The sequence below is a fragment of the Neomonachus schauinslandi genome, chromosome 6, assembly GCF_002201575.2.
Source record: "Neomonachus schauinslandi chromosome 6, ASM220157v2, whole genome shotgun sequence".
Taxonomy (NCBI): Eukaryota; Metazoa; Chordata; class Mammalia; order Carnivora; family Phocidae; genus Neomonachus; species Neomonachus schauinslandi.
The window spans coordinates 88,659,872-88,685,311 of record NC_058408.1 but is presented as its reverse complement, the minus strand read 5'-3'; positions in this window follow the sequence as shown (position 1 = coordinate 88,685,311).

Here is a 25,440-nt window from a genome sequence, read left to right as displayed (position 1 = left end):
TAATCCCAGGAAACAAACTGAGGGTTGCTGGAGTGGTGGGGGGTGGGAGGGATGGGGTGGCTGGGTGATAGACATTGGGGAGGGTATGTGCTGTGGTGAGACCTGTAAAGTGTGCAAGACTGCTGAATCACAGATCTGTACCTCTGAAGCAAATAATACATTATATGTTAAAAAAAAAAAAAAAGAAGAAGATAGCAGGAGGGGAAGAATGAAGGGGGGGAAATCAGAGGGGAGGAAATCAGAGGGGGAGACGAACCATGAGAGATGATGGACTCTGAAAAACAAACTGAGCGTTCTAGAGGGGAGGGGGGTGGGGGGATGGGTTAGCCTGGTGATGGGTATTAAAGAGGGCATGTTCTGCATGGAGCACTGGGTGTTATGTGCAAACAATGAATCATGGAACACTACATCAAAAACTAATGATGTAATGTATGGTGATTAACATAACATAATAAAAAAATTAAAAATTAAAAAATATATCTGTTCATTCAGAAACAGAAGAAATTTACATATTGCATAAAATTAATGCATTTGGACTAAACAGCAAAGGAACTGAAATCCTGAATCCTATTTCCCCTCTCCTTACCCCCACCACATCTCCCTAAAATATAGGAACAATATCTACAGTGTGCATATGAGGATCCCTTTAAAATGACCTGGTTTAGTAAAATTCCCATGATGCCACAGAAGCCATCTTTGAGCACTAAAAGAATGAAGGAGAAATCCCCAGGTCCAGCTAGGTATGAGAGGCATGAGGTTTACTTCTCAGTGAGAATAACTTGTCTTGATCAATTTAGAGCCTTTAGTTTCCCCAGCCCTTCTGATTCTGATATCTGTTGCTCCTAACCTCACTTCCTCCTTAATACCTCTATCTCTCCTCTCTTCTGTACACATTTATCTCTAGGATTCTGATCCTAGATCCTGGCAACCAGATCCTAAAGGCTATATTCATTGACAACTTGGAATTATAGTTGTCCACTTAAAACGTATCATGCCTGCAACTCCCAGTGGAAATAAAAGTTCATTGAGTAAGAATTCAGCCTATTCCTATTCAATGACCAAATAGCAAAGCTGTTTCTTTGTTTTGAGTATTTACATGGACTTAAAAGCAGTTGGATTGAAACTGGACTTGAGGAGTTTTCTTACAATACTTTCTTTTTAATAGGAAAAAAAAAAAAGATTGAAATGTTCCCAGGAAATCCCAAGAGGCGCTTAGCCTGCCTCTCTAGTATTCTGTGCTTCCTCAAACTGATAGTCAGGTACTGGGGACAGAACAAACTGATGGCTCTGTGAAGCCAAATAACTTCTTTTGCTCAAATAAGTATTCCAGTGTGTGGGGAGAAAGAAGAAGCTCTAAAATGAGCTGTCTTTATGTACTTATTACTACTCTTTTTTCTCTACAAACTGGCCATTTGCTTCCAGGGCATCTGTCTTGTCAGTGTAATTTAATGCCTATCAGTCTGGTGATGGAGAAAATGATGAGGTGTCACCATCACTTGCTTCTTAACTGTACTTTTACAAGTGAAAGTACAAGTCTAAAAAGAATAATGTATAGATTTGTAAATGGAAAGGTAGGAAAAATGGATCTCAAAACTATGGCCACTGCTGGTCTCATGGGTAAAACAGCTTTAAGCAAAATGAAAGCAGCTTTACACAAGGTGTCTATAGCGGGGTTGAACTGTATTTCCCAAAAAAGATATGTTGAAGTGCTAACCCCTGGTACCTGTGAATGCAACCTTATCTGGAAAGAGGGTCTCTGTAGATGTAATCAAGTTAAGATGAAATCATGTTGAATTAGGATGGGCCTTAAATCCAATGACTGGGATGACCTTCATTCCAAGTGCCAAACTTAGCTAAGTTTGCCATTGAAAAATGGATGCAATTAGATTTTGATTTTCATGTAAAGCCCCCCAATTTCACAGGGTTGTTTAGGTGAAATCCAAGCAGCCTACACAAGCTCTCTGCTTAGTCCAAGTCTCCTTGATTATGGAGCCTTCTGTTCCATCATCCTTCCCTAGTCAGCATATGATCCATATCTGCTCCCTTTCTCCCTGATTGTACTTTAAATGGTTCTCCCAATAGATCAGAGCTTTCAAACTTAAAGTGTGCATAAAAATCAACTCAGAAGTTTATAATCTGAAAATTTATGGTTCCTGTGCTCAAAGAATTCTGGAGTAAGTTTGGAGTGAAGAACTCAGCATTTTCCTTTTAACTTTTTTTTCTTTTTCTTTCATGATTTTCTCTTATCTCTCTGTTTGCATCTTTCTCTTTTCCTCCATCTTAGCCTAATAGAAGACACAAATGAGTTTGGAGAAAAACAAAAATGAAATGCATAAATACCAAACATTGAGCATTCAAAAAAAACAAAAAGATATGAGAAGAGCAAAGCACTGTCCTGAGATTCTCAGACCTAGTTGCATGGCAGAAATACTTGGGGAACATTTAGATCCTGGGCTCACCCCCAGACCACTTAGATCAAAACTATTGGTGGAAGAGCCATGGCACTGGTAAATATTACTAGCAACCCAGGTGATTCCCCCAGGTAATGGTCAGGCAGGATTAAGAATCCTTGGAGGATACATCTACATAAATGTGGGTTCACTATGTCCATCTCTGTTCCTCACAAGGATGCTTTCAGGGTGGTGACTATGGAAAGCTTCTGAGGAGTAAGGAATCCAGCAAGGCTGAGAAGCTCTCTGAAAAGGGCTCTCAGACTTTTATCTGCTGCCCCTTCTCCCACTTCTATCAGCACCTAGAAGCATCATAAGCTACCAGAAAGGCAAGGATTGTGATTTCTGTAAGCCATGGCCTGAAGCCCTAACTTCTGGGGTCCTGGTCTTGACATTTTGCTATTCTGTACTGAGGCCATCTCTCTTGCTCTGTGTCTGTGTTGACAGGTTATACACCCTCTTGTACAACTGGACCTGGGGATTTTCTATTCATGTCTCCTTAGGGATTTTCCAGAAACATCTCTGGCTATGACATACAACTATCTTTTTCATCCTCTCTTTTTCACTCTCAAGGATGTTCATTAAAGGGCAGCCACAATCTATTCACTCTGCCTATCTAAAATTTAACAGATTATGCTTCTAATGAATTATTCTTTATTATAATGAATTTAAGTGGAGAGAGAAGTAACCACTCATAGTCTCTCCCATTTTTCTGAAAACTTTTTGAGATTTTGTCAAAAAGAAAAGAGACCTTGGAGGTGTGCAGTAGTCAAAACAGAGCTAACATTTTAAACTCATCATTTTAAATTTCTAATAGCTGCACAGTATTTCACTATATACATTATATACATCTACCAAGTTTAATTAACCAGCACCATACTGACAGACATATATGTTGTTTCAATATTTTACTTTTTTTTTTTTAGAGTTTTTATTTATTTATTTATTTGACAGGGAGAGACAGCCAGAGAGAGAACACAAGCAGGGTAAATGGGAGAGAGAGAAGCAGGCTTCCCGCCGAGCAGGGAGCCCGATGCGGGGCTCGATCCCAGGACCCTGGGATCATGACCTGAGCCGAAGGCAGACGCTTAAGGACTGAACCACCCAGGCGCCCCTCAATATTTTACTATTATGAACAATCATGGGATGAATATGTTTCTACACATTTTACAATATATGTACCAGATACCTATAGGACGAATTCTTAGAAGTGGCATTTCCGAGATAAAGGGAATCTGCATTTATAATTTTGAAAGATACAGCAAATTACCTTCTACAGAATTGTGCCAGTCATTATCCTACTGCTGATGTCTCAAATGGACTTCTCGTAGCTTCACCATTGCAATGTACCATAAAATTAGTTTATCTTTGCCATTCTGGTAAAGTTAGAATATCACGGTAGTTCTCATTTGCATTTCTCTTATGATCAGTGAGATTGGACATCTTTTCGTGTCCTTAAGAACTCTTTATTTTCCTAGGAACTATTTTTTCCTATCCTTTTCAATTTTTCCATTGAATTTTTATTTTTTTCTCATATGTACTTATAGTTAATAAATTAGGAAGATGAGTCTGTTGCCTATGATGTAGGATGCAAATTCTTTTTTCAGGTGTCCATTTAACATTATTTGTGCTTTTTTTCTTGCAGATTAAAATATTTATTTCAATAAATATATTGACAGTTTCTATGATTTCTGGATTTTGTGTCATACCTAGCAAAGCCTTCATCTCTCTGCAACTTAGATACAGATGATAGATGGTAGATAGATATGTAGATATGTAAATATATATCTGTTTCTCTATATATTTTTTCCTTTAGCACTTCTCTGATTTCTTTCTCTTTTCTTTCTTCTACTTTTTAATGTCTGCTGAACATTTCTTTTTCCCATTGCTAAACAATGCCAGTTTTATCACATACTAAACATGTATTTGGGTCTATTTCTGGACTGTATTTTAGTCCATTACCTTGTCTCTCTAATTTAATTACTATCTTTTCATAGTTTACTATCTGGTAGAACTAGGCCCACCTCATCATTCTTCTATGTCATAGTATTTCCTGGCCATTATTGCTCCCTAGTTTTTTCATATGAACTTAGCATCAACTTATCTAGTTCTTAAAAAAAAAAAAAAAATCCTGAAGGCATTCTGATCATGATTATATTAAATGTACACATTAACATAAGGGAAATTGATATATTTATAATGAGTCTTTCCAAAAACAAGGTATTTTCTTTGTTCAAGTCACATTTTGTGTCTCTCATTAGGACTTACAAATGTTCTTCATAAAAATCTTGCACGTTTCTTGTTTAAGCCTAGTTTTTAGTTATTTCATGGGTTTCAGGTCTTTTTATTCTTTGAGGTTTTGAAAGAGATCTTTTCTCTCTTTACAAAATTTAACTTGCTGGGATTTGCATATACGAAACATTAATTTCTGTATATTAAATTTGAGTTCTGTATTCTTATTTTCCAGGAAAGACAAATGGCTTCAAAACAAAGCAGTATAAAAAGTCACTAAGGGAGTAAGAGAAAATGGAGATACATGTTTGCCAACTCAAGAAAAAAAGATTTTTTCCTTTCCACCTAGAATCTTAGAGGTATTATTTTAGGATCAAGGCAAGGAAATTTAGATGGTGACCATATTTGACAAACTGAAAACATAAATTCAAAATCCAAATTCCAAAAGGGTTTAGATAAAATCATAGATTATAGATCAGTAATCAAAAAAGTAATGCAGCGGCACCTTGGTGGCTCAGTCGTTAAGCGTCTGCCTTCAGCTCAGGTCATGGTCCCAGGGTCCTGGGATCGAGCCCCGCATTGGGCTCCCTGCTCGGGGGGAAGCCTGCTTCTCACTCTCCCACTCCCCCTGCCTGTGTTCTCTCTCGCGCGGTCTCTCTCTCTCTCTGTCAAATAAATAAATAAAATCTTTAAAAAAAAAGAAGTAATGCGAAATGCTTCACTTTGCATTCAAAACCTTCAACTTTGATGAATTCAAAGGCTTGTCAACTAATATTCCTCAGAACCCATGTATGAACTCCCATACCAGTCATGAAAGTCTCCGTCCTGTGACTGATACCCACCACCACTGTTTACCATGTCCACAAAATTGAACTTCCTTATCATTGCTAATGGTACCTTGCCTAGAATTTGGTCGTACTGTGTCCTGTCAATTCCAAATCTTATCCTCTCTTTGAAAATTGACATCTCCTCCATGAAGCAATCAGGTGCCATCACTGACTATAGTCTTCTCTCTGATAGTACATATTGATGGTAGAATTTGTCTCCAAATAATTGCCATATTTTGGAGTTAGGCATCCAATTTTCAACTTCCAGCTATGCCATTTACTGATTCTGTCATCTTAAATAAGTTCATTAACTTCTCAGAGTCTTGGTTTTCTTCTATATATGATGAAGGTAATAATATATGTAACCCCCTTGTAACCCATGGCTATTATCAGGATTAAGTGCACTTTAAAATATTATATAAACTCTGAAGTGGTATCCAAATGTCAAGTATCAGGGGTAAAGAATCACCTACAGACAAAAATGTCATTTTACAAAGAAAGAGAAACAGAGCCCTTTTCCTCTTGCTCTAGGAGGGATTCACAAAGGGGAAAGAAAGAAGAATATTCTCCTTTTGTGATCCAATGGGTAGGCTCAGTCAGGCAGTGGGCTATACTCTTCTGATAGAAGAGCAAATAGGCTTTATCACAAGTGCCAAAGCTAAATGATCTTGAATGCCTCCCTGCCCAAATACTGTATTCAGGAGGCTGAAGACCTATCTGGGTAGAGAGGGCAGACAGCTGTGGTCACAAGAATCAGAAATGGCAGAATAAATGCCACATTCTGCTTTTTGTCCCTCAGCTTTGGTATGAGATCATCAGAAAGCAAGGCATTGACCTGCTACCATTATTGACCCTGTGATTTTTTTTCCAGTCTCTCTGTTGCCATCAGCCTGTGTCTTAAATCTAATTTGAGTTTCACTTATTCCTTTAGTGTCTGAAAATATAGGACACCCCCTTGGGGAACTCATTTCAATGGGTGCACTTCAGTCATGTCAACAATTATCTATTGTTCTTACACTGCTCAGGACACTCTGTGCTGGGGGAATGGGAAAACTAATAGCATTTATTGAATACCTCCTATATGCCAGGCATTATATCAAAGCATTCCATGAAGTTTTTCATTTCATCCTCAAAAAACTGTGCCCATTTTACAGATGAGGAAACTGAAATTATTGAAGTCAAATATGTTGTCTGTGGACTTGTAGAACTCTTTTTGCTACAGTATAATGTCTTGCCCTCAGGGGTCCTGTATCCATTCATCCACTGCAAACCAAGGAGCTCATTGACTGTTGGGTCAGCTGACATCATCTATCTACTAATAACAGAGGGATCCCACAGACCTGAAATTCTTAAAACATTCCAATTGGGAGACTTAATCTTTCTGTTGTCTTCACACAAAAGAGAGAGACTTTCAATTCAGAACAAACCTTAAGAACTTTGCAAGATTACTCAATGATCTAAATTTATGCTGCAGGAGCTGCTGTTATTTTATTTACAGCACTCTGGATCTCAATCTCCTTAGTTTCATTACTCCCAATTAAGCTTATGTATGCTCACAAAGCATCATTACATGATTTAATGATACAGTATTTTGAATTAATTATAAGCTGACATTTTATAACATATTCTAGGTAGCTCACTAAAATTGGAGCTGCTTTTTTAGATGCACAAATGAGGATGGCTATGTTATTAAAGTTCCATTTCTGAAAATTATCCCCTCCTTAAGGTAAAATGTACATGTTTCTATATGTAAGTTTTTAGAATTCCATGATTTAACACGTATTTACTTGCCCTCAGTAAACATTTAACTGGAAAGAGAAGCCTGCATGTTTCTCCTTCATGAAGCTGAGTAGCCTGAATAAATTAAAGCATATTCAGACATTTATTAATTACTTTCTTTCTACTGGTTATTGGTGATGGATGAGGTTAAAGGTAGATCATCATTCCTCAACAGCCACAACTACATTTGAAGTAGGGAGGTTATTAAGGCTCTCAAAAAACAGAGGGATTTATATTTTAGCTGGAGTTAATTCCATGGTAAATCAAGTGAGAAAAATACTCAGCTCTCCCTGAGAAAAATAATCAGCTCTCCCCAAGGCAAATGAGGTTACCATGACCCCTTCCAAGGTGCTAAGTAGTTCCTGGAAGTATAATTTCATGTAACATTTTCTTACGTTTTACTCCCAGAGTGCTTTTCTCTCTTAAGACTGTGAAGGCAGGTTTCTCTAGTCTTTCTATTCTCTTCCCTCCAGCCCATTTCTGGGTCTAATCCTATACTGAAAGTGTTCATTTCTCTCATGCGCCTCCAGTCTACCTCCCCTCCACCCCAAAATCCCCTACTTCCTTCCTGGAACTAGTCCACTGAGGTTTAATCTTTCTGCATCCTAAGCCCACAATCAAAACTCAACTGTCCTATATTCTATTCTTTCAGGGTTTTCTCTAACAGAAAATCCAATCAACAAGTTAATGTTAAGTATAGACAGCTGATGATGAATCAATGTGTTACATTTCAACAAATAATTTTAAATAAAAAATATACACTGATATCGTGCTGGAGGAAAGCAAAGATGAATGAGAAGTTGTCCTTATTTGATTTTTAGTTGAAATAATAAAAATGACATCATACAATGTGATCATCTACTCAGTCTTGACTTCAAATGAATTTGACTCTCCAAAATCAAATCTATCTTGAAAGGACAATAGTCAGCTACCAGGGGGCTATTTGAAAGAATATGCTGCCAATTCTGAAGGTAATTTCCAAAAGAATAGCTGCTATAGTTGGAAAAGCAGGGATTTTGGTACATCTGGAGAGATATGGGCTCAAATCTAGCTTTGCTGGATGGCTAATATTAGCTAACTCAACAAATGTTTCTACATCTTAGATTCCCCATCTGCATAAAGGGTTTAAAATCCCCTACCTCATAGATTAAATAGACAAGATTAAATGACAGGTAGAATATTTTAAGCAAAGGCAGGATCTTAAATAAGTGTAAAGTTTACCAAGAGTCAAACTTTTTTTTTTCAATCACTTCCTTGTACTTTTATTTACACAATAAAAAAAGTTACATATATATATTTTTTTAGCTATGCTTCCTATAGGTGACCAAAGACCCATATGTTGGCAATCTTCCACTTAACTGCACATTCAAAATATCATTAACTCCTCTGAAAACACCAAGAAACAGAACAGCTGTTCTGTGAAATTCTTTGAGCCCACAAATACTGGCACTAGAATGTCATCTTATAGCAATAGAATGCCAACACTCTAGCTCTCTCCTGGGTGAATCTAGAACTGGGCAGCTCTCTGCTTTTAAGTAGGAACTACACTCTTTTGCAAGATGGCTCAAAGCCACGTTGCTGTAACCTATGCTTGTATTGAGTAAAGACTTCAGACTTGGAGCTTTTGGATACATTCTCAATGACCACATGACCATATGTGTTGGGTGGGGTGTGACTACTTTTCCAAGGCATTTCAGGGCATAGTCCTGATGTGTCATAGTACTATCTAGAGAGCTTACCAGTGATTGGCAGATTCTGGTTGTATTCCATTTCAGATCCTTATTATCTGGGAGCAAGTTGCTGAACATTCTCAAGGCTCAGTTACCACATTGAGAGAGTAATAATTACATCATGGGCTGTTATGGAAAATGACAAAGTGATTAGGTGGTTAGAGGACAAAATGAACCTGCTTAAACAAGGAGAACAGCCCTGTCACATAAGAACTCAAAATTCTGGCTTCCTTCTTTCATCTAGCCCAAATTTCAGATTCAAGATCTATCTTACCTTTAGCCCAGTTAATTTCCATCAATTGATATAATTCTAGAGGTAGCAGGACATTCCCAGAAAAATAAACAATCCAACAAAACATGACCGACTTACTGATTCTTTGTAACAGAGCCTCACCTGACTCACTCCCATATCTCATTTAAAGTTTTTTGTAGGGGCGCCTGGGTGGCTCAGTTGTTAAGCGTCTGCCTTCAGCTCAGGTCATGATCCCAGGGTCCTGGGATTGAGCTCCGCATCGGGCTCCCTGCTCAATGGGGAGCCTGCTTCTGCCTCTGCCGACCACTCCTCCAGCTTGTTCTCTCTCTCTCTCTCACACAAATAAATAAATAAAATCTTTAAAATGAAGTTCTGTGTATATGCCCCCTCCTCAGAGATAATCTTTCCTGACCATCCATTCTAAAATAGCTTCCTTCTATGTCACTCTTTATCTCCTTATCATGCTTGCTTTACTTCATAGCACTTATCATTGCCTGAAACTATATTACACATGCATTTATTTATTCCTTGCCTCCCCCCACTAATATGTAGGCTCAGTAATAGCAGAGCATTTGTCCATCTTGTTCACTGCTGATCTCCCAGGCCAGCATTTAGAATAGTGCCTAGACACATTTGACAAGGTGCTCAATAAGTATTTGTTGAATAAATTAATAAAGGATGTTTTAAATTCCAGTCTTAATTTCCTTCCCTTAAAGCTTTATTTATAACAAGAACCATCATTTATTAAACATTTACTCGATCCTTTGACACTATATGGATAATATAATTTAATCTTTTGGACATCTTCTGTTGATAAGGAAAATCTATGTCCTAAGATGGCCCACTGAGGCAGGGAGAGAGTCCCAGTCCTTGCCCCAGGGCTCTTCCACGTTCTTCTCCCTGCTCTGCTTCCCGCAAGCACCAATCTGGTCCTTCTCCCTGCCCCACTTCGCGCAGGTGCCAAAAGTGCCAAGTATGGGGAAGAAGTGTATAAATTACCCCTTTTGTGCTCAGGGCTCAGACCTTTGGAGATCACTCTCCTCTGAGCCTGCCAGCGTTAAATAAACCTCCCAGCCTCCAAGATGTCCGGGTGCCACTTGGTTCTTTCGTCAGGCGATCCAGTCCAGGTTCTGTAACATTTGGTTCCCTGACCGGGAAACCCAACAGCGCTGGCCCATTCTTGCCACCGGTTTGGGGGCAATGGTGGGGCGGTGATGGAACAAGGGATCGTAAAGGAGAAGGCGTGCCCTGCCTAATTTTCGACAGTCTCCCACCCTGGTTGCCTCAGGCCAGCCCCGCTCCGCTGTTCCCTCCAGACTCGAGGAGACTTGGCAGGTGAGGACCTGGTCCTGACGTCGGATTCTGGTAAGACCTGGGGCCCCAGGACCTAGACAGGCCCAGCCCCATTGGGGTGGAAGGGAAGCCTGATCACCTCCCAGAGACCTCTTAGAGGTCTCATAGGTAGGGATTCCCAGGGAGGGAATGTAATAACTTCTGGAGCGTGAATGTGTGAGTGAATGTGCAGTCCGACCTGGCTTGCTCAAGTGGACTGATTCTGTGACTCCATGGGCGGGCACCTTTAAGGTCCCCAGAAGCCTACAGAGTCTGAGTGGGCCCGTCTGCAATTCCGTGGTGAACAGCATACAGTCTATGGCAGCATCAGAATAGTTTCCGATCCTAAGTCACAATGCTGAGACCACTATGGCTAAGCTTCACCTAAGCTCCTTCAGGACATGGCCAGATGGGCATCTGATTGGTCTCATCTCAGGAGGCACCCCCCCTTTGTCTGTCTCTGCACCACCAGACACGGGGACATCACCATGGGGTCAGGGCAGAGTGCCAAATTGCCTAAGCCCAGTCATGTGTGAAATGCTTCAGAACACTTGATGGAGACAAAGCAGAGCAACCAAAATTGAGATCATGAGACAGGCCTGGGGGTCTGGAATTTGTGGAGGTCAGAGGACCTGGGAGTCAAGTCGGCCTTCTCTAACAAGGCAAGATCTCCAGCTGTTTAGGTTCTTTAGCTTCACAGAGCACCTTTCCCTGTCGTCTCTGGGTGGTGGGAGGTTGGGGCGAGCATTCTTCAGGGATGGGACAGGTCTCAGGTAGGGAGAGGCAGGTGACACTGGCTCTTCTGGAGAGGACTGGGTCAAGGAAGTTGGGGGAGGAACCCTACTAAAATGAAAACAGAGATGAGGTCAGATCACAAGCCAAGCTACTACACTGTTCAAAGGCAGATTCCGGTTGTCTGTCTGGTGTAGGGCTGACATTGGCGATACAAACAAGATACCCCAGGGGATACAGATCCTGCTGGTCCACTGGCCACACTCTGAACAGCAAGGCTTAGACATTGTTTCCAAACCTCCTTTATAAGAGTCACCTGGGAGGACCTTGTTAAAAAGGCAACTATTTGGGGTAGCCAGGTGATGGGTATTATGGAGGGCACGTGTTGTGATAAACACTGAGTGTAATACTATCCAGCCTATGCAAACCCACTGAATCAAAATGGCTGGGATGGGGGGTATACCCCAGAAGCTGTGTGTTTAAAAAGCAACCCCCGGGGGCACTTAAGTGGCTCAGGAAAAAACTGTCAGACTTGGGATACCGAGCCTCATGGAAGAAGGCACAAAACTGCCAACAACAGGTCTGATACCTTGGTTTTCTCCTCACCCAAGGGAAAAGAGAACTAGGGCCGGAGAGGAAAAGGATCATCATCTCCCTGCGACAGCCCCAGACAAAAAGGGGCCTATGAGAATTCCTGGGGGCTGCAGGATTCTGCCACATCTGGATCCCTGGGTTCTCGGCAATAGCAAGACCGCTTTATGATCTCTTAGGGGGACCATATCAAGAACCCCTTGCCTGGACTGAAAAGGAAAAAAATAGCGCTCAGGGTACTCCCCCAGACTGTTGGACCCTGGCAATGGCCAGTTGCTTACCTGTCCAAAGAAGCTGGACCCCGTGGCAGGAGGATGGCCACCGTGCCTCAGGGTGCTGGCAGCCACAGTCCTACTCATCAAGGAGGTGGACAAACTTACCCTGGGGCAAGAACTTAACGTCAAGGTCCCTCATGCAGTTGTGTCCCTCATGAATGCACAGGGACACCATTTCCTTTCCAACTCTCAGCACAATAGCAAGGTCTCCTCTGCAAAAAACTGCAGGTCACCCTCGAAACAGTAAGGACATTAAATCCAGCAACCTTTCTCCCCACAGAAGAGGGGGAACCAGACCATGACTGCTCCGAGGTGACTGATGAAGTCTACACAAGCCGTCCAGATCTGTGGGATCAAGCCGTAAAGAGTCCAGAGCTCACTCTGTTTGGTGATGGCAGCAGTTACCTACAAGAGGGTGCCCGGAAAGTGGATTATGCAGTAACCACAACCACTGCTCGGTACGCCTTCGTTACTGTACAAATACATGGAGCCATCTACAAGGAAAGGGGCTTCCTAACCGCAGCAGGAAAAGCTATCAAGAACAAGGAGGAGATACTGAGACTCCTCAAAGTCATCTGCCTTCCAGAAGAAGTAGCAGTCCTGCACTGTAAGGGACACCAGAAAGGAGAAGACCCCATAGCATGGGGAAATTGTCTGGCAAAAAAGACAGCCAAGACCACAGCCAGTGAGGACACAGACAGAGCCCCTTCCCTCACCATGGTCCTAACACCCCCAGAAGGAGTCTCTCTGCCCAGTTACACTAAAAAGGAAAAGGAATGGGCCATGGCTGAGGGGCCCACCCTGACTGAAAAGGGATGGTGGATGATGCCAGATGGGCACATCTTTTTTCCAACAGCAACTGGAGGGCATCTAGTCAAGGAACACCACTGACACTCATCTGGGAAAAACTGCATTAGAAGCCCTTCTCAAGAAGCACCACTACGTCAGTCAGCTGCCAGCACTATGCCAAGCAACGAGTGAATGATGCATAACATGTGCTAAAAATAATGCTCGGTCTGCACCACAGTCCCCACCAGGTGTCCAGAGGATGGGAGCAACCCCCTTTCAAAGATCTGGAGGTAGACTTCACAGATGTGCAGTCAAGCAGGGGGTTCAGATATCTCCTAGTAATAGTATGCACATACTCTGGGTGGGTCAAAGGCTTCCCAACCGGGACAGAGCAAAGCCAGGAAGTAGCTAAAGTCCTCTTGCAGGAGATCGTACCCCTGTTCGGCCTGCCATTAACAATCCATAGTGACAGTGGACCTGCTTTTGTGGCAGACATTGTACAGGTCTTGACCAAATCTCTCAACATCACCTGGAGACCACACTGCTTACTGGCCCCAAGGTTCAGGGAAAGGGGTTTTCAGGAGACTATGGAGTCAGGATGAACCACAGCAAGTTGAGAACCCTATGTGAATTGGAATGGCCCACATTTGATGTTGAGTGGCCTTCAGAAGGGACATTGGATGTCCCAGCAATTCATCGAGTATGGTGAGTCATAGCAGGAGAACCAGGACACCCTGACCAGTTTCCGTACATTGACTCCTGGCTAGGAATTTCTTAGACCCTTCCCCCTGGGTGCGATTCACTTGCAATAGGCAGGGACAGGTCAGGGTCTTAATCGCCTCATCCAAGCAACCTAAAGAAAATCAGCAAAAGCCCCAGTCTCCACAAATCCTAGCCGGAGATCCTGAGGATGAACCAAACCTGCCCCCACCGTACGTACCCCCAAGACCGCCTACACCTGGCCCTTCAACTCCAGACACTTCACCTCCATCAGTTTCACTGGCGCCCCCAGGCCCAAAGGATACCAGCAGCCAGGCCGTGCTCCAGCCCGGATGCAAGCGCCCTCCAAACGCCGATCCGAGAGATGCAGGAACCCAAGAGGTGTGATGAAGACGGGACAGGCCAACCCGGCCATTCCATGATGTATTATCAGCCCTTCTCCACCACCGACCTCCTCAATTGGACACATAACACCCCATCCTACTCTGAGAAACCACAGGCCGTGGTAGACCTCATAGTATATAAGGTCTACATGAACAAGGAGGTCGCAGCCGAATGGGAAGCTGACAAAAAGATGAAAAAGAAAGCCAGCCTCCTCACCACTGCCCTGAAAGAAAAGGACAACACAAAGATGGGGAGACCCCAACCACCGAAAGGGGGGAAGCCCAGAACCCCCTTGGCAAGGGATCAAAAAGATGTGCCCATCTGGCATCATCCACCATCCCTTTGCCTCCATTCCCCTGTGCCTAAGAACCCTGAGAGGAGGACCTCATAGGCTTTGCAGGAATGGACTCAGAATGAAGGGGACCGGGCTCTTTCCTCCTTTCCCCACCATGAGCCTACAGTCAGAAGGTGGGGGGCCAACCAGTGACTTTTATGGTTGATACTGGGGCCGAGCACTCTGTTGTCACCTCCCCAGTGGCCCCTTTCAGCAAAAGGACTGTGACCATCCTTGGGGCCACCGAGATGCCGGTGATACAACAGCCCTTTTGCCAGGCTCACAGTGTGAACTCAGGGGCCACAAGGTCCTGTTCCTTTATCTGCCTGATTGCCCCATTCCTCTCCTGGGCCAAGACCTACTCTCCAAGCTTAGGGCTCAGATAACCTTTGAGCCCACTGGACACACTAGCCTCCAGTTGAACCCAAGGCAAGAGGAGACGAACAGTAGAGCGAATGAATCGCACCCTCAAGGGAAGGTTCCCTCAAGGGAACCTTAGCAAAGTTTTGTCAGGAGACTAACTTCCATGGCCGGATCTGCTATACCCCTAGCTTTCCTGTGTGCTGGCTGCACACCTGGGACATCAGGTTTCTCCCCATTTGAATTAATATATGGACGGCCTCTCCTGTGCTTGGGAAACCTTCCAGGAAACTTGCATCAGGTTGGAGATAAAGGGATAAGGGAGCAGCTTCAGGCCCTGGGGGCCACCCTAAATAAGTTACAAACTACACCTTTGAGAGGGTCCCAATCTCCTTAGGGTCTCAGGTACACTTCTTCCAGACAGGGGACTCAGTTTGGGTGAAAGACTGAAAGAAAGAAGAAAGCTCATCATTCGGATGAGGAGCCGTGCCAGTGGAGAATCCAGCCAGACTTCACAAACCCACTCTGGCTTCGGCGTGATTTCCCTCATCTTGGGAGTCGGACTCTACACTGTTGCCCCTCCTGACTGGACTTTCCCCCAGAGGCTTCTACCTAAGGTCATAGATCCCACTTTTCCTGGCCCTCTGCTGTCTACTTCTGAGCACATTTCACCATGGTTTTCCTGGCCCCAGTCAGTCCTGGTCTTCTGCTACCTGGTGTGCTGTTAAGTTTATGATTAAGTCCGTGTTCGCCCCAAGTCTTGCAGTCAACCCTGAGAGTTAAACAGAATGATGCCCTCTAAACTAGGTGTTTAAAGGGGCATCAAAGGGGGGGGGATGATAAGGAAAATCTGTGTCCTAAGATGGCCGACCGAGCCAGTGAGAGAGTCCCAGTCCTTGTCCCCAGGGCTCTTCTGGGTTCTTCTCCCTGCCCCGCTTAGCGCACTCACCAAAAGTGCCATGTATGTGGAAGTAGAAGTGTATAAATTGCCCCCTTTGTTTGTGCTCAGGGTTCAGACCTTTGGAGACCACTCTCCTCTGAGCCCGCTGGTGTTAAATAAACCTCCTATCCTTCAAGATCTCTGGGTGCTGCTTGGTTCTTCCATCAGGCTATCCAGTCCAGGTTCCATAACACTGTGAGATAGGAACAGTTATGTTTCCCTAATATAGGTAGGAAAATGAAAGTTTAGAGAGGTTAAGTAACTTGCCCAAAAGCAGACATGCAGATGGGATTCATTCTAGGTTATTGGACTATAGAATAATCTGTATCTCTAATTCCTTCCCATCCCCTCCTGTTTTTACAATTAAATTCTGTATTTTAAACTGCTTCTCTATTTCATGTCAAAATGCAAATACCTCTGGTGATGGGTAACATTAAAATGTTTTTAGTCATTACTTTTTTGGGTGCATGTCAGCTAAGAAATAAGGTTGGGGAGAAGGAGAGTTTAGAGGTCTGAGTACCTGGGATGAGAAATCTTAGAACCGGGATGCAGCAGATAAGACTAATGAGATACTGCAGCATTTTGCCAAAGGTTACTTCCCCTTGTAATCATTCCACATCCAGAGTTCTCTTACTCCTTAACACTGAGACATTTTCCCTTTGCAATCTGAACATCTCCAAGACAGCACACTCTGGGGAATTATAGTTTGACAAGACCTCCCTCACGTGTAAAAGAAGTCAATCAGGTGCAAGATGAGAAATTGACAGAGGTTTTATTTAGTGGGGTTTTTTTTTGGGGGGGGTGATTTTTTGTTTTTGTTTTACTTTGCTCCAGAGTCATTTCTTCCTAATTAATGAGAGTCCAGGAAGAGGTGCTGGCTGATTGGATTTGAATATCACCTGTGCAATCATAACACTCACTAGTTCTCTGTAGGATGGACCACAGCCAGTATGTCACTGTTACAACAGCAGAGAGAACACAGATGTTTAGCAAAAGGAAAGAGCAAAAATTACAAGGCACCGTATAAGTAGGAGGAAGATTGCTTCCATGTTGCAATTTAAGAAGTACCACAGGCTACTTGTTTTAAACTATCAGTCTTAAGTCTTAGTTTGAGATTCCTCCATTAGTGTCATTTCACTTCCAGGAAGAGATTGTCTCCAGAAATCTTTCTTGTTTGAGAAGGCAGGAAGGGCACATTAAGCTTGGATTAGCTGGGAGTTGCCATAGCAACTACAGGCAAGGCCCTACGGGAATGAAACACTGGGCAGGTAAGTTTTGATGAGAAGGAAAAGGGTCAGAGTGAGTGGTTACACAAGGTGGCACCATAATTGGTAGTCTTGGGCAACCACGGGGCACAGTCATCTATAAAACAAAGTTACTATTCATTTTAATGAGGTACAATCAAATTTCTCCATCACAAAGTTGGCCATTGCTTACCTTGAAATGATTAGCTCTCACTTTAACAATGCATTTTTTTTAATTCCCAGCTCTCCTCAATCTCTAGTCCATTTCCAAAACAAACATAATTTAATTTTCCCAAAAACAACAACCAAAAAAATTAGAATCTACCCCCAGCAAAGACAATTGGCCAGATACCAGGATCTTTCTTATTATGTTCCCAGATATTCATCTGGGATAATAGATTGTAGGAAGGAATAGGTTGCAGTTCATATGAAAAAGTAAATTTTATGAAAAATTCTTATCCTTCAAATGAAGGTTTCAAATGCAAAAATAAATCTTAGAAACATAACATCTTACAGCAAGGAGGAATCTTAAAGGTCTTCCAATTCAACCCCTTCTCTTGCAGAAAAGAGTGCTGAGAGCCAGAGTGGTTAATTATGTCCTCCAACCACCTAATCACTCTGTCATTTCTAATTATTGCTAAGAAAAAAAAAAAGGAATTCCCAGTGCCCTCCATTTGTGTGCACTGAAAAACCAGTTGCATATCAGCAGAAAATGTCAGCATCCAGACCAAGGATGTTCAATTTGTTCATAATAAAAGCAATAAGAGCTGATATGTATTGAGTACTTATAATGTGCCAAGCATGGGGCTAAATGCTTTACAATCTATATATCATTTGACCTCTAAATAGTCCTATAAAGTATATTTACCCCATTTTACAGATGAGAATATCAGAGAGATCAGAGAGAAGCTAGGTACCTCGTTCATACTCAAACAACTAGTAAGGGATAGACTCAAGTCATCACTCCTTACCATAACAATAAACCATATCTCCTGGTTATTTCTATGTCTCATTTTTTTCTGTAAGAAAACCAGAGATAAATAATCAACTATACTTATGAGCTTAATGCCTCCCTCTGACAGCTAGCTCATCCCCAAGGAAAGTCATCCAACTCTCTAGCCAAATAAACATATTCCTAAGAACCTACTTTTTAAAAAATAACTTTCTCTGATTATAAATGTAAATCATATTCAGTATGTGAAATTTAAAAACACAGGCAAGAATAAAGGAGAAAATTAAAATCTCCTGTAATTATACCAAGGATCACATGCAGAGAAATCTGTTTTTTCTTCCATTTTAAAGACTACTATATTTTTTTTGCAAAAAATCAGCAATAGTCTCTAGTATTTTCTATATGTGTTATTGTTAATGTAGGGAATGGGGCCTTCTTTCCTAAGAACAGGTATTTATGGGAATGATGCTACCAGATGCCTAAAAGCTGTAGGGATTGGGGTGACTGGGTGGCTCAGCTGGTTAAGCGACTGCCTTCAGCTCAGGTCATGATCCTGGAGTCCCAGGATCAAGTCCCCCATAGGGCTCCCTGCTCGGCAGGGAATCTGTTTCTCCCTCTCACCCTACTCCCTCTTGTTCTCTCTCTCTCTCTCATTCTCTCTCTCAAATAAATAATAACTTTAAAAAAATTTTTTTTTAAAAATAAAAGCTGTAGGGATGGAGAGGACACTTCATAAATTAGCCAGGGGCTCTTAGTTTTTCATTTCTGCTGTGATAGACATTGGGGAGGGTATGTGCTATGGTGAGTGCTGTGAATTGTGCAAGACTGTTGAATCACAAATCTGTTCCTCTGAAACAAATAATGCAATATATGTTAAGAAAAAAAAAAAGAAGAAGATAGCAGGAGGGGAAGAATGAAGGGGGGAATATCGGAGGGGGAGACAAACCATGAGAGACTATGGACTCTGAAAAACAAACTGAGCGTTCTAGAAGGTAGAGGGTTGGGAGGATGGGTTAGCCTGGTGATGGGTATTAAAGAGGGCACGTTCTGCATGGGGCACTGGGTGTTATGCACAAACAATGAATCATGGAACACTACATCAAAAACTAATGATGTAATGTATGGTGATTAACATAACAATAAAAATTAAAAAAAAAAAGAAAGTGAGGGAATGGAGAAATATTTATCATGCAAATGAATGTCAAAAGAAAGCCAGAGTAACAATACTTATATCAGACAAAATAAACTTTAAAAGAAAGTCTGTAAAAAGTGACAAGGAAAGACACTATATAATCATAAAGGGGACAATCCAACAAGAGATTTAACATTTGTAAATATGCACCCAACATGGGAGCACCCAAATACATAAAACAGTTAATAACAAACATAAAGGAACTAATCCATATTAATACAATAATAGTAGGGAATTTTAACACCCTACTTACATTGATGGACAGATGATCCAGACAGAAAATAAATAAGGAAAGAGTGACTTTGAATAACACACTGGATCAGACAGATTTAACAGATATATTCAGAACATTCCATCCTAACACAGCAAAATACACATTCTTTTCAAGTGCACATGGAACATTCTCCACAATAAATCACATATTAGAACACAAAAGAAGCCTCAACAAATTCAAAGACATCGAAGTCATGCCATACATCTTTCCTGACCATAACACTAAGAAATTAGAAATCAGCCACAAGAAAAAATCTGGAAAGGCCACAAATACATGGAGTTTAAATAATATACTACAAAGTAATGACCAGCTCAAGCAAGAAACCAAAGAAGAAATCAAAAAGTACATGGAAACAAATGAAAATGAAAACACAACAGTCCAAAACTTTGGGATGCTGGAAAGCAGCTCTAAGAGGAGAGTTTATAGCAATACAGACCTACCTTCCTTACGAAGCAAGAAAAAATCTCAAATAAACAATTTAACCTTACACTTAAAGGAGCTAGAAAACAAAACAAAACAAAACAAAACACAAAACCAGCAGCAGGAAGGAAATAATAAAGATTAGAGCAGAAATAAATGAAATAGAAACTAAAAGCAAACAAAGAACAATCAATGAAACCAGGAGCTGGTTCTTTGAAAAGATCAACAAAATTGATAATCCTCTAGAGAGACTCATCCAAAACAAAAGAGAGAAAGGACTCAAATAAAATCAGAAATGAAAGAGAAGAAACAGCAACTGACACCACAGAAATACAAACAACTGTAAGAGAATATTATAAAAAACTATATGCCAACAAATTAGACAAAATAGAAGAAATGGATAAATTCCTAGAAACATATAACCTGCCAAAATTGAAGCAGGAAGAAGTGAAAAATTTGAACAGATTACCAGCAAGGAAATTGAATCAGTAATCAAAAACCTCCCAATAAAAAAACTCCAGGACCAGATGCCCTCACAGGCATATTCTACCAAATATTTAAAGAGGAGTTAATACCTATTTCAATCAAACTAAAAATAGAAGAAGAAGGAAAACTTCCAAATTCATTCTATGAGGTCAACATTTACCCTGATACCAATACCAAATAAAGACACTACCCAAAAAAAAAAAAAAAAAAAAAGAAGAATCACGGGCCAATATTTCTGATAAACATAGATGCAAAAGTCCTCAACAAAATACTAGCAAACAGAATCCATCAACACATTAAGAAAAATCATACACCATGATCAATTGGGATTTATTCCTGGGGTGCAAGAGTGGCTCAATATTCTCAAATCAATAAACATGATACACCACATCAGTAAGACATGGTCATTTCAATAGATGCAGAAAAAGCATTTGATGAAGTATAACACCTATTCATGAACAAAGCCCTCCACAAAGTAGGTTTAAAGGGAACATAACATAATAAAGGCCGTATATCAAAAACCCACAGTGAACATCATACTCCATGGGGAAAAGTTGAGAACTTTCCCCCTAAGGTCAGGAACAAGACAAGGATGTCCACACACCACTTTTATTCAACATAGTACTGGAAGTCCTAGCCACAGCAATCAGACAACAAAAAGAAATAAAAAGCATCCAAATCAGTAAAGAAGAAGTAAAACTTTCACTATTTGCAGATGACATGATACTATACATAGAAAACCCTAAAGACTCCACCAAAAAAGTCCTAGAACTGATAAATGAATTCAGTAAAGTGACAGGATACAAAATCAATGTGCAGAAATCTGTTGCATTTCTATACACTAATAATGAAGCAGCAGAAAGAAAAATTAAGAGAACAATCCCACTTAAAATTGCACCAAACATAAGAAGATACCTAGGAATAAACCTAAACAAAGAGGTGAAGATCTGTACTCTGAAAACTGTAAAATACTGATGAAAGAAATTGAAGACAACACAAAGAAATAGACATTCCATGCTCATGGATTGGAAGAACAAATATTGGAAGAAAAATGTCTATCCTACCCCAAACAATCTACACATTTAAAGCAATCCCTATCAAAACACCAACAGCATTTTTCACAGAACTAAAACAAAACAAAAAAAAAGGCTCAAAATTTATATGGAACCACAAAAACCCTGGACATCCAAAACAATTTTGAAAAAGAAAGTCAAAGCTGGAGGTATCACAATTCTAGACTTCAAATTATATTACAAAACTGTAGTAATCAAAACAGTATGGTACTGACACAAAAAATAGACGTGTAAAGAAAATTGGACCACTTTCTTATACCATACACAAAAATAAACTCAAAATGTATTAAAGACCTAAATGTGAGACCTGAAACCATAAAACTGCTAGAAGAGAGCACAGGCAGTAATGTCCCTGGCATTGATAGAAACATTTTTCTAGATATGTCTCCTGAGGCAAGAGAAACAAAAGCAAAAATAAACTATTGGAACTACATCAAAATAAAAAGCTCTGCATAGTGAAGGAAACAATCAACAAAACAAAAAGGCAACCTCTGGAATGGGAGAAGATATTTGCAAATGACCTATCTGATAAAGTGTTAGTATCCAAAATATATAAAGAACTTGTACAACTCAACACCAACCCCCCCCAAAATAACCCAATTAAAAATGGGCAGAAAACATGGACACTTCTCCAAAGACATCCAGAAGGCCAACAGACACATGAAAAGATGTTCAACATCACTCATCATCAGGGAAATACAAATCAAAACTACAATGAGATATCACCTCACACCTGTCAGGAGGGCTAAAATCAAAAGCACAAGAAACAAGTGTTGGTGAGGATGTGGAGAAAAAGAAACCCTCTTGCACTATTGGTGGAAATGTACTGTGGTGCAGCCACTCTGGAAAACAGTATGGAGATTCCTCAAAAAGTTAAAAATGGAACTACCCTATGATCCAGTAATTGCATTACTTCATATTTATCCCCAAAAATACAAAAACACTAATTCAAAGGGATACATGCACCCTTATGTTTATAGAAGCATTAATTACAATGGCCAAATTATGGAAGCAGCCCAAACAGGCTCTTAACTACAGAGAACAAACTGATGATTGCCAGAGGGGAGGTGAGTGGGAGTGTGGGTTAAAGAGGTGATGGGGATTAAAGAGTACTCTTGTGATGAGCACTGGGTGATATATGGAATTACTGAATCTGTAATGGTACACCTGAACTAACAAACTACTGTATGTTAACTACACTTAAATTAAAAAATAAGAATAAATTGTATTGTATCTTTAAAAAAATTGCCACAAGTTTAGTAGCTTAAAACAACACATACTGGTTACACATACAGTTCTGAAGGTCAGAAGTGTAAAATAAGTCTGCAGGACTATGTTCCTTCTGCAGGCTCTAGGGGAGACTCTCTCATTACCTTGGCTGGCTTCTAGAGGCTACTCCCATCCACTGCCCCATGGTTCCAGGTCACTCTAACATCTTCTTCCATTATCACATCTCCTTCACTAAATGTGGTTTTCCTGTTTCCCTCTTATTAGGACCCTTGTGATGACATTTGGACCCACTCAGATAATCCAAGATAATTTTAGCATCTCAAGAACCTTAACGACACCTGCAAATTTCCTTTTCTCCTGTACAGGGAGCAGGGATTAAGAATTGGGTGTCTTTAGGAGGTTCATTACTTGGCTTATCATAGATTTTAAAGATAAACTTAAGTATGTCACATTTTTGTCAAGTGGGACTGTCTGCAATAAGGATTTGAGTCCCTCCCACATTCTTTTCCCTCTTTCCTCTCCTCAGTCCCTCTCCTGTCCTTCCACTCATCTCTGTCTGTATTCAAGGACTGAGTCATCCTTTCTGGGCATTTCCTTCCTCCCACAGGCAGCAAGACATTGGAGGCAGAGTTCTGGTCAAGCTACTCTTCCGTATTTATTGCACCAAAACTCTTATTAGTGCCTATTAGAAGCCAAAGGACCCATTGCATAATTGGATTTGTGCTCAAAATTACCTATATCAGACCCTTGAAATTAGACTTATTCACTGAACATTTATTTTAGCCATATGGCAAATTTCTGGTTGCTTATTTTGGGAAGATGAAACTAAGTATTGGGGTCTGTTTAATTTTCAGAAGATGAACCTAAGAACAAGGGTGTGTAGACATTTTAGTCACTGATGCAAGCCAATAGATGAGCATTTCAATGCAACATGAATCAACTTGGCCAATTCCATAGGACCTAGAAGACTTAGGGGAAAAAAATAGCATTGCTGACCTATTTCGCCACACCTTTTAGGCTGAAATCTTCTTAGCAGACGACTCTAAAGCAAAAATTATTACGCTGAGATTGTTACATTGATGTCAGTGGGGGCAGTGTCCATACAGAAGGAAAGCATCCCAAAGCAGAGATGATAAATAGGAAGCGCACATAATACCCATAGCATCCCACATCCAAAACAGACATTATTAATCAGTCAGGCACTGTTTCCCCCATAGAGCCTGGATCTGGCCTTAAAATCCTTCCTGTCTGAATGCTCCAGGCAACCACTGCCACTCAACTAGAGTTGGCAAGCAAATGGAACTCTATGTTATGTCCCTGCACTAGAGAGTCGATGCCTTCCTCTGTCCAGACATTAAGGAAAATTCGTCCTACTGCAATACAGCAATTAAACACTCTGATGCCTAGAATACCACTTGAGCTCAATTTCTGGAGATGGCAAAATCCTGGGAGAGACTGGTTCAAAAGTGAAGCAGATGCTTCCATCTCCCTATTTTCTGTTTGGGGACTTTGGATAGGGATCCTGTTTCATTTTACTCTCTCCAGTTCCTCCCCTAAGGATACTGAATAAGGGCTTCTTCCCTTTCCTTTCCATGGGACTTCTGTCCTTTGAATTCCTGCCCCCAGTTTCTGCTTTTCCTTCCTTGTGTGGCTCTCTTCCTCTTTCCTCAAACCAGAATCCTGCTTGCCCCCAAGGGCATTGTCCCCAGGGAGTACTTGGCAGTATCGTCAAATTCTTCAAAGGCAAGGAGGGGAGAAAAACACAAGCTCATCCATCCCTGTCTTTTTTCACCTTGTGGTTTCCACTCACAATAAGCAGCCTTAGAGGTTATCAAACACCCCGCTGTGCTTTGACAATTATTCATCCATTAAAGCCTCTGATTGCCTGGCATAATTTCAGATTGTACTCCTACTTGATGAACACGGCTCCTCAACTGTTCGTGGGCACTGGGTTGCCTTTACACCAGGGCTTGCTAGAGAAGAGGAGAAACCCAGCTCAAACAGCTCAGGTGAGCCAGCCACAGCAGAACGGGCGGGGGCAGGCAGCATGTGCTACTAGGCGCTTGCTTTTTATTAAGAGAAAATTATTTACACAGCTGACCACCCCCCGCCACAAAAAAAATTTCGCTTGGATCACAAGAAGATTTTTGCTTTGGACGAGGGCCATTTGGAGCCTGCAAAACCATGGAAGAACCCAAATCAAAAGAGCAGATCTCTTCAATCTCCGGATTTCATTTCAACGCCTATCTCTGCCCCCAAGCAATAATCAAGCTGCGCGCTCTGCATCGAAGCACATTCACCCAGCTTTGTGTCTGAGTCGCTGCCTTCCGAGAGGGCTTTTCGGCTTGGATACAAGTGGACTGATTGCCTTCCTTGCAAGGTTCCCGCCCGGGAACGCCCACCTGAGGCTGGCTCTGCGGCTGCTAGTGCGGCAGCCTAGCGGGGTCGCGCCGCGGTTCCCAGGAGCCCAGGGAACGCGGGGGCTCCTAACGGCGCCGCGCTGGGACTCAGCGAGCTCGGCTGCCGAATGCCCTGCGCTGGAAAGAGGCCCAGAGGGAGAAAGCAGCTTGCAACAAGGGCCGCTACGTGGAGGAGGCTGCGAACCTCTAGCAGAGGAGGTTAAGGGGATGCTGCTGCGAGGGCTGCTAGGAGGGCTCTCCGAGCTGGGTGACCTGTGACTCAGCAGGGATCAATGGCAGAGACCTCGGGTGGGAGTCTAGAAGCCCAAGCCCTGCCGCTGACAGTTAACACGTCACTAACGCTTCCGGGCCTCCTAGCTCTCATTTAGAAAACCCTGGGGGCTAGATCTTTACTTTTTTTTTTTTTTAAAGATTTTATTTA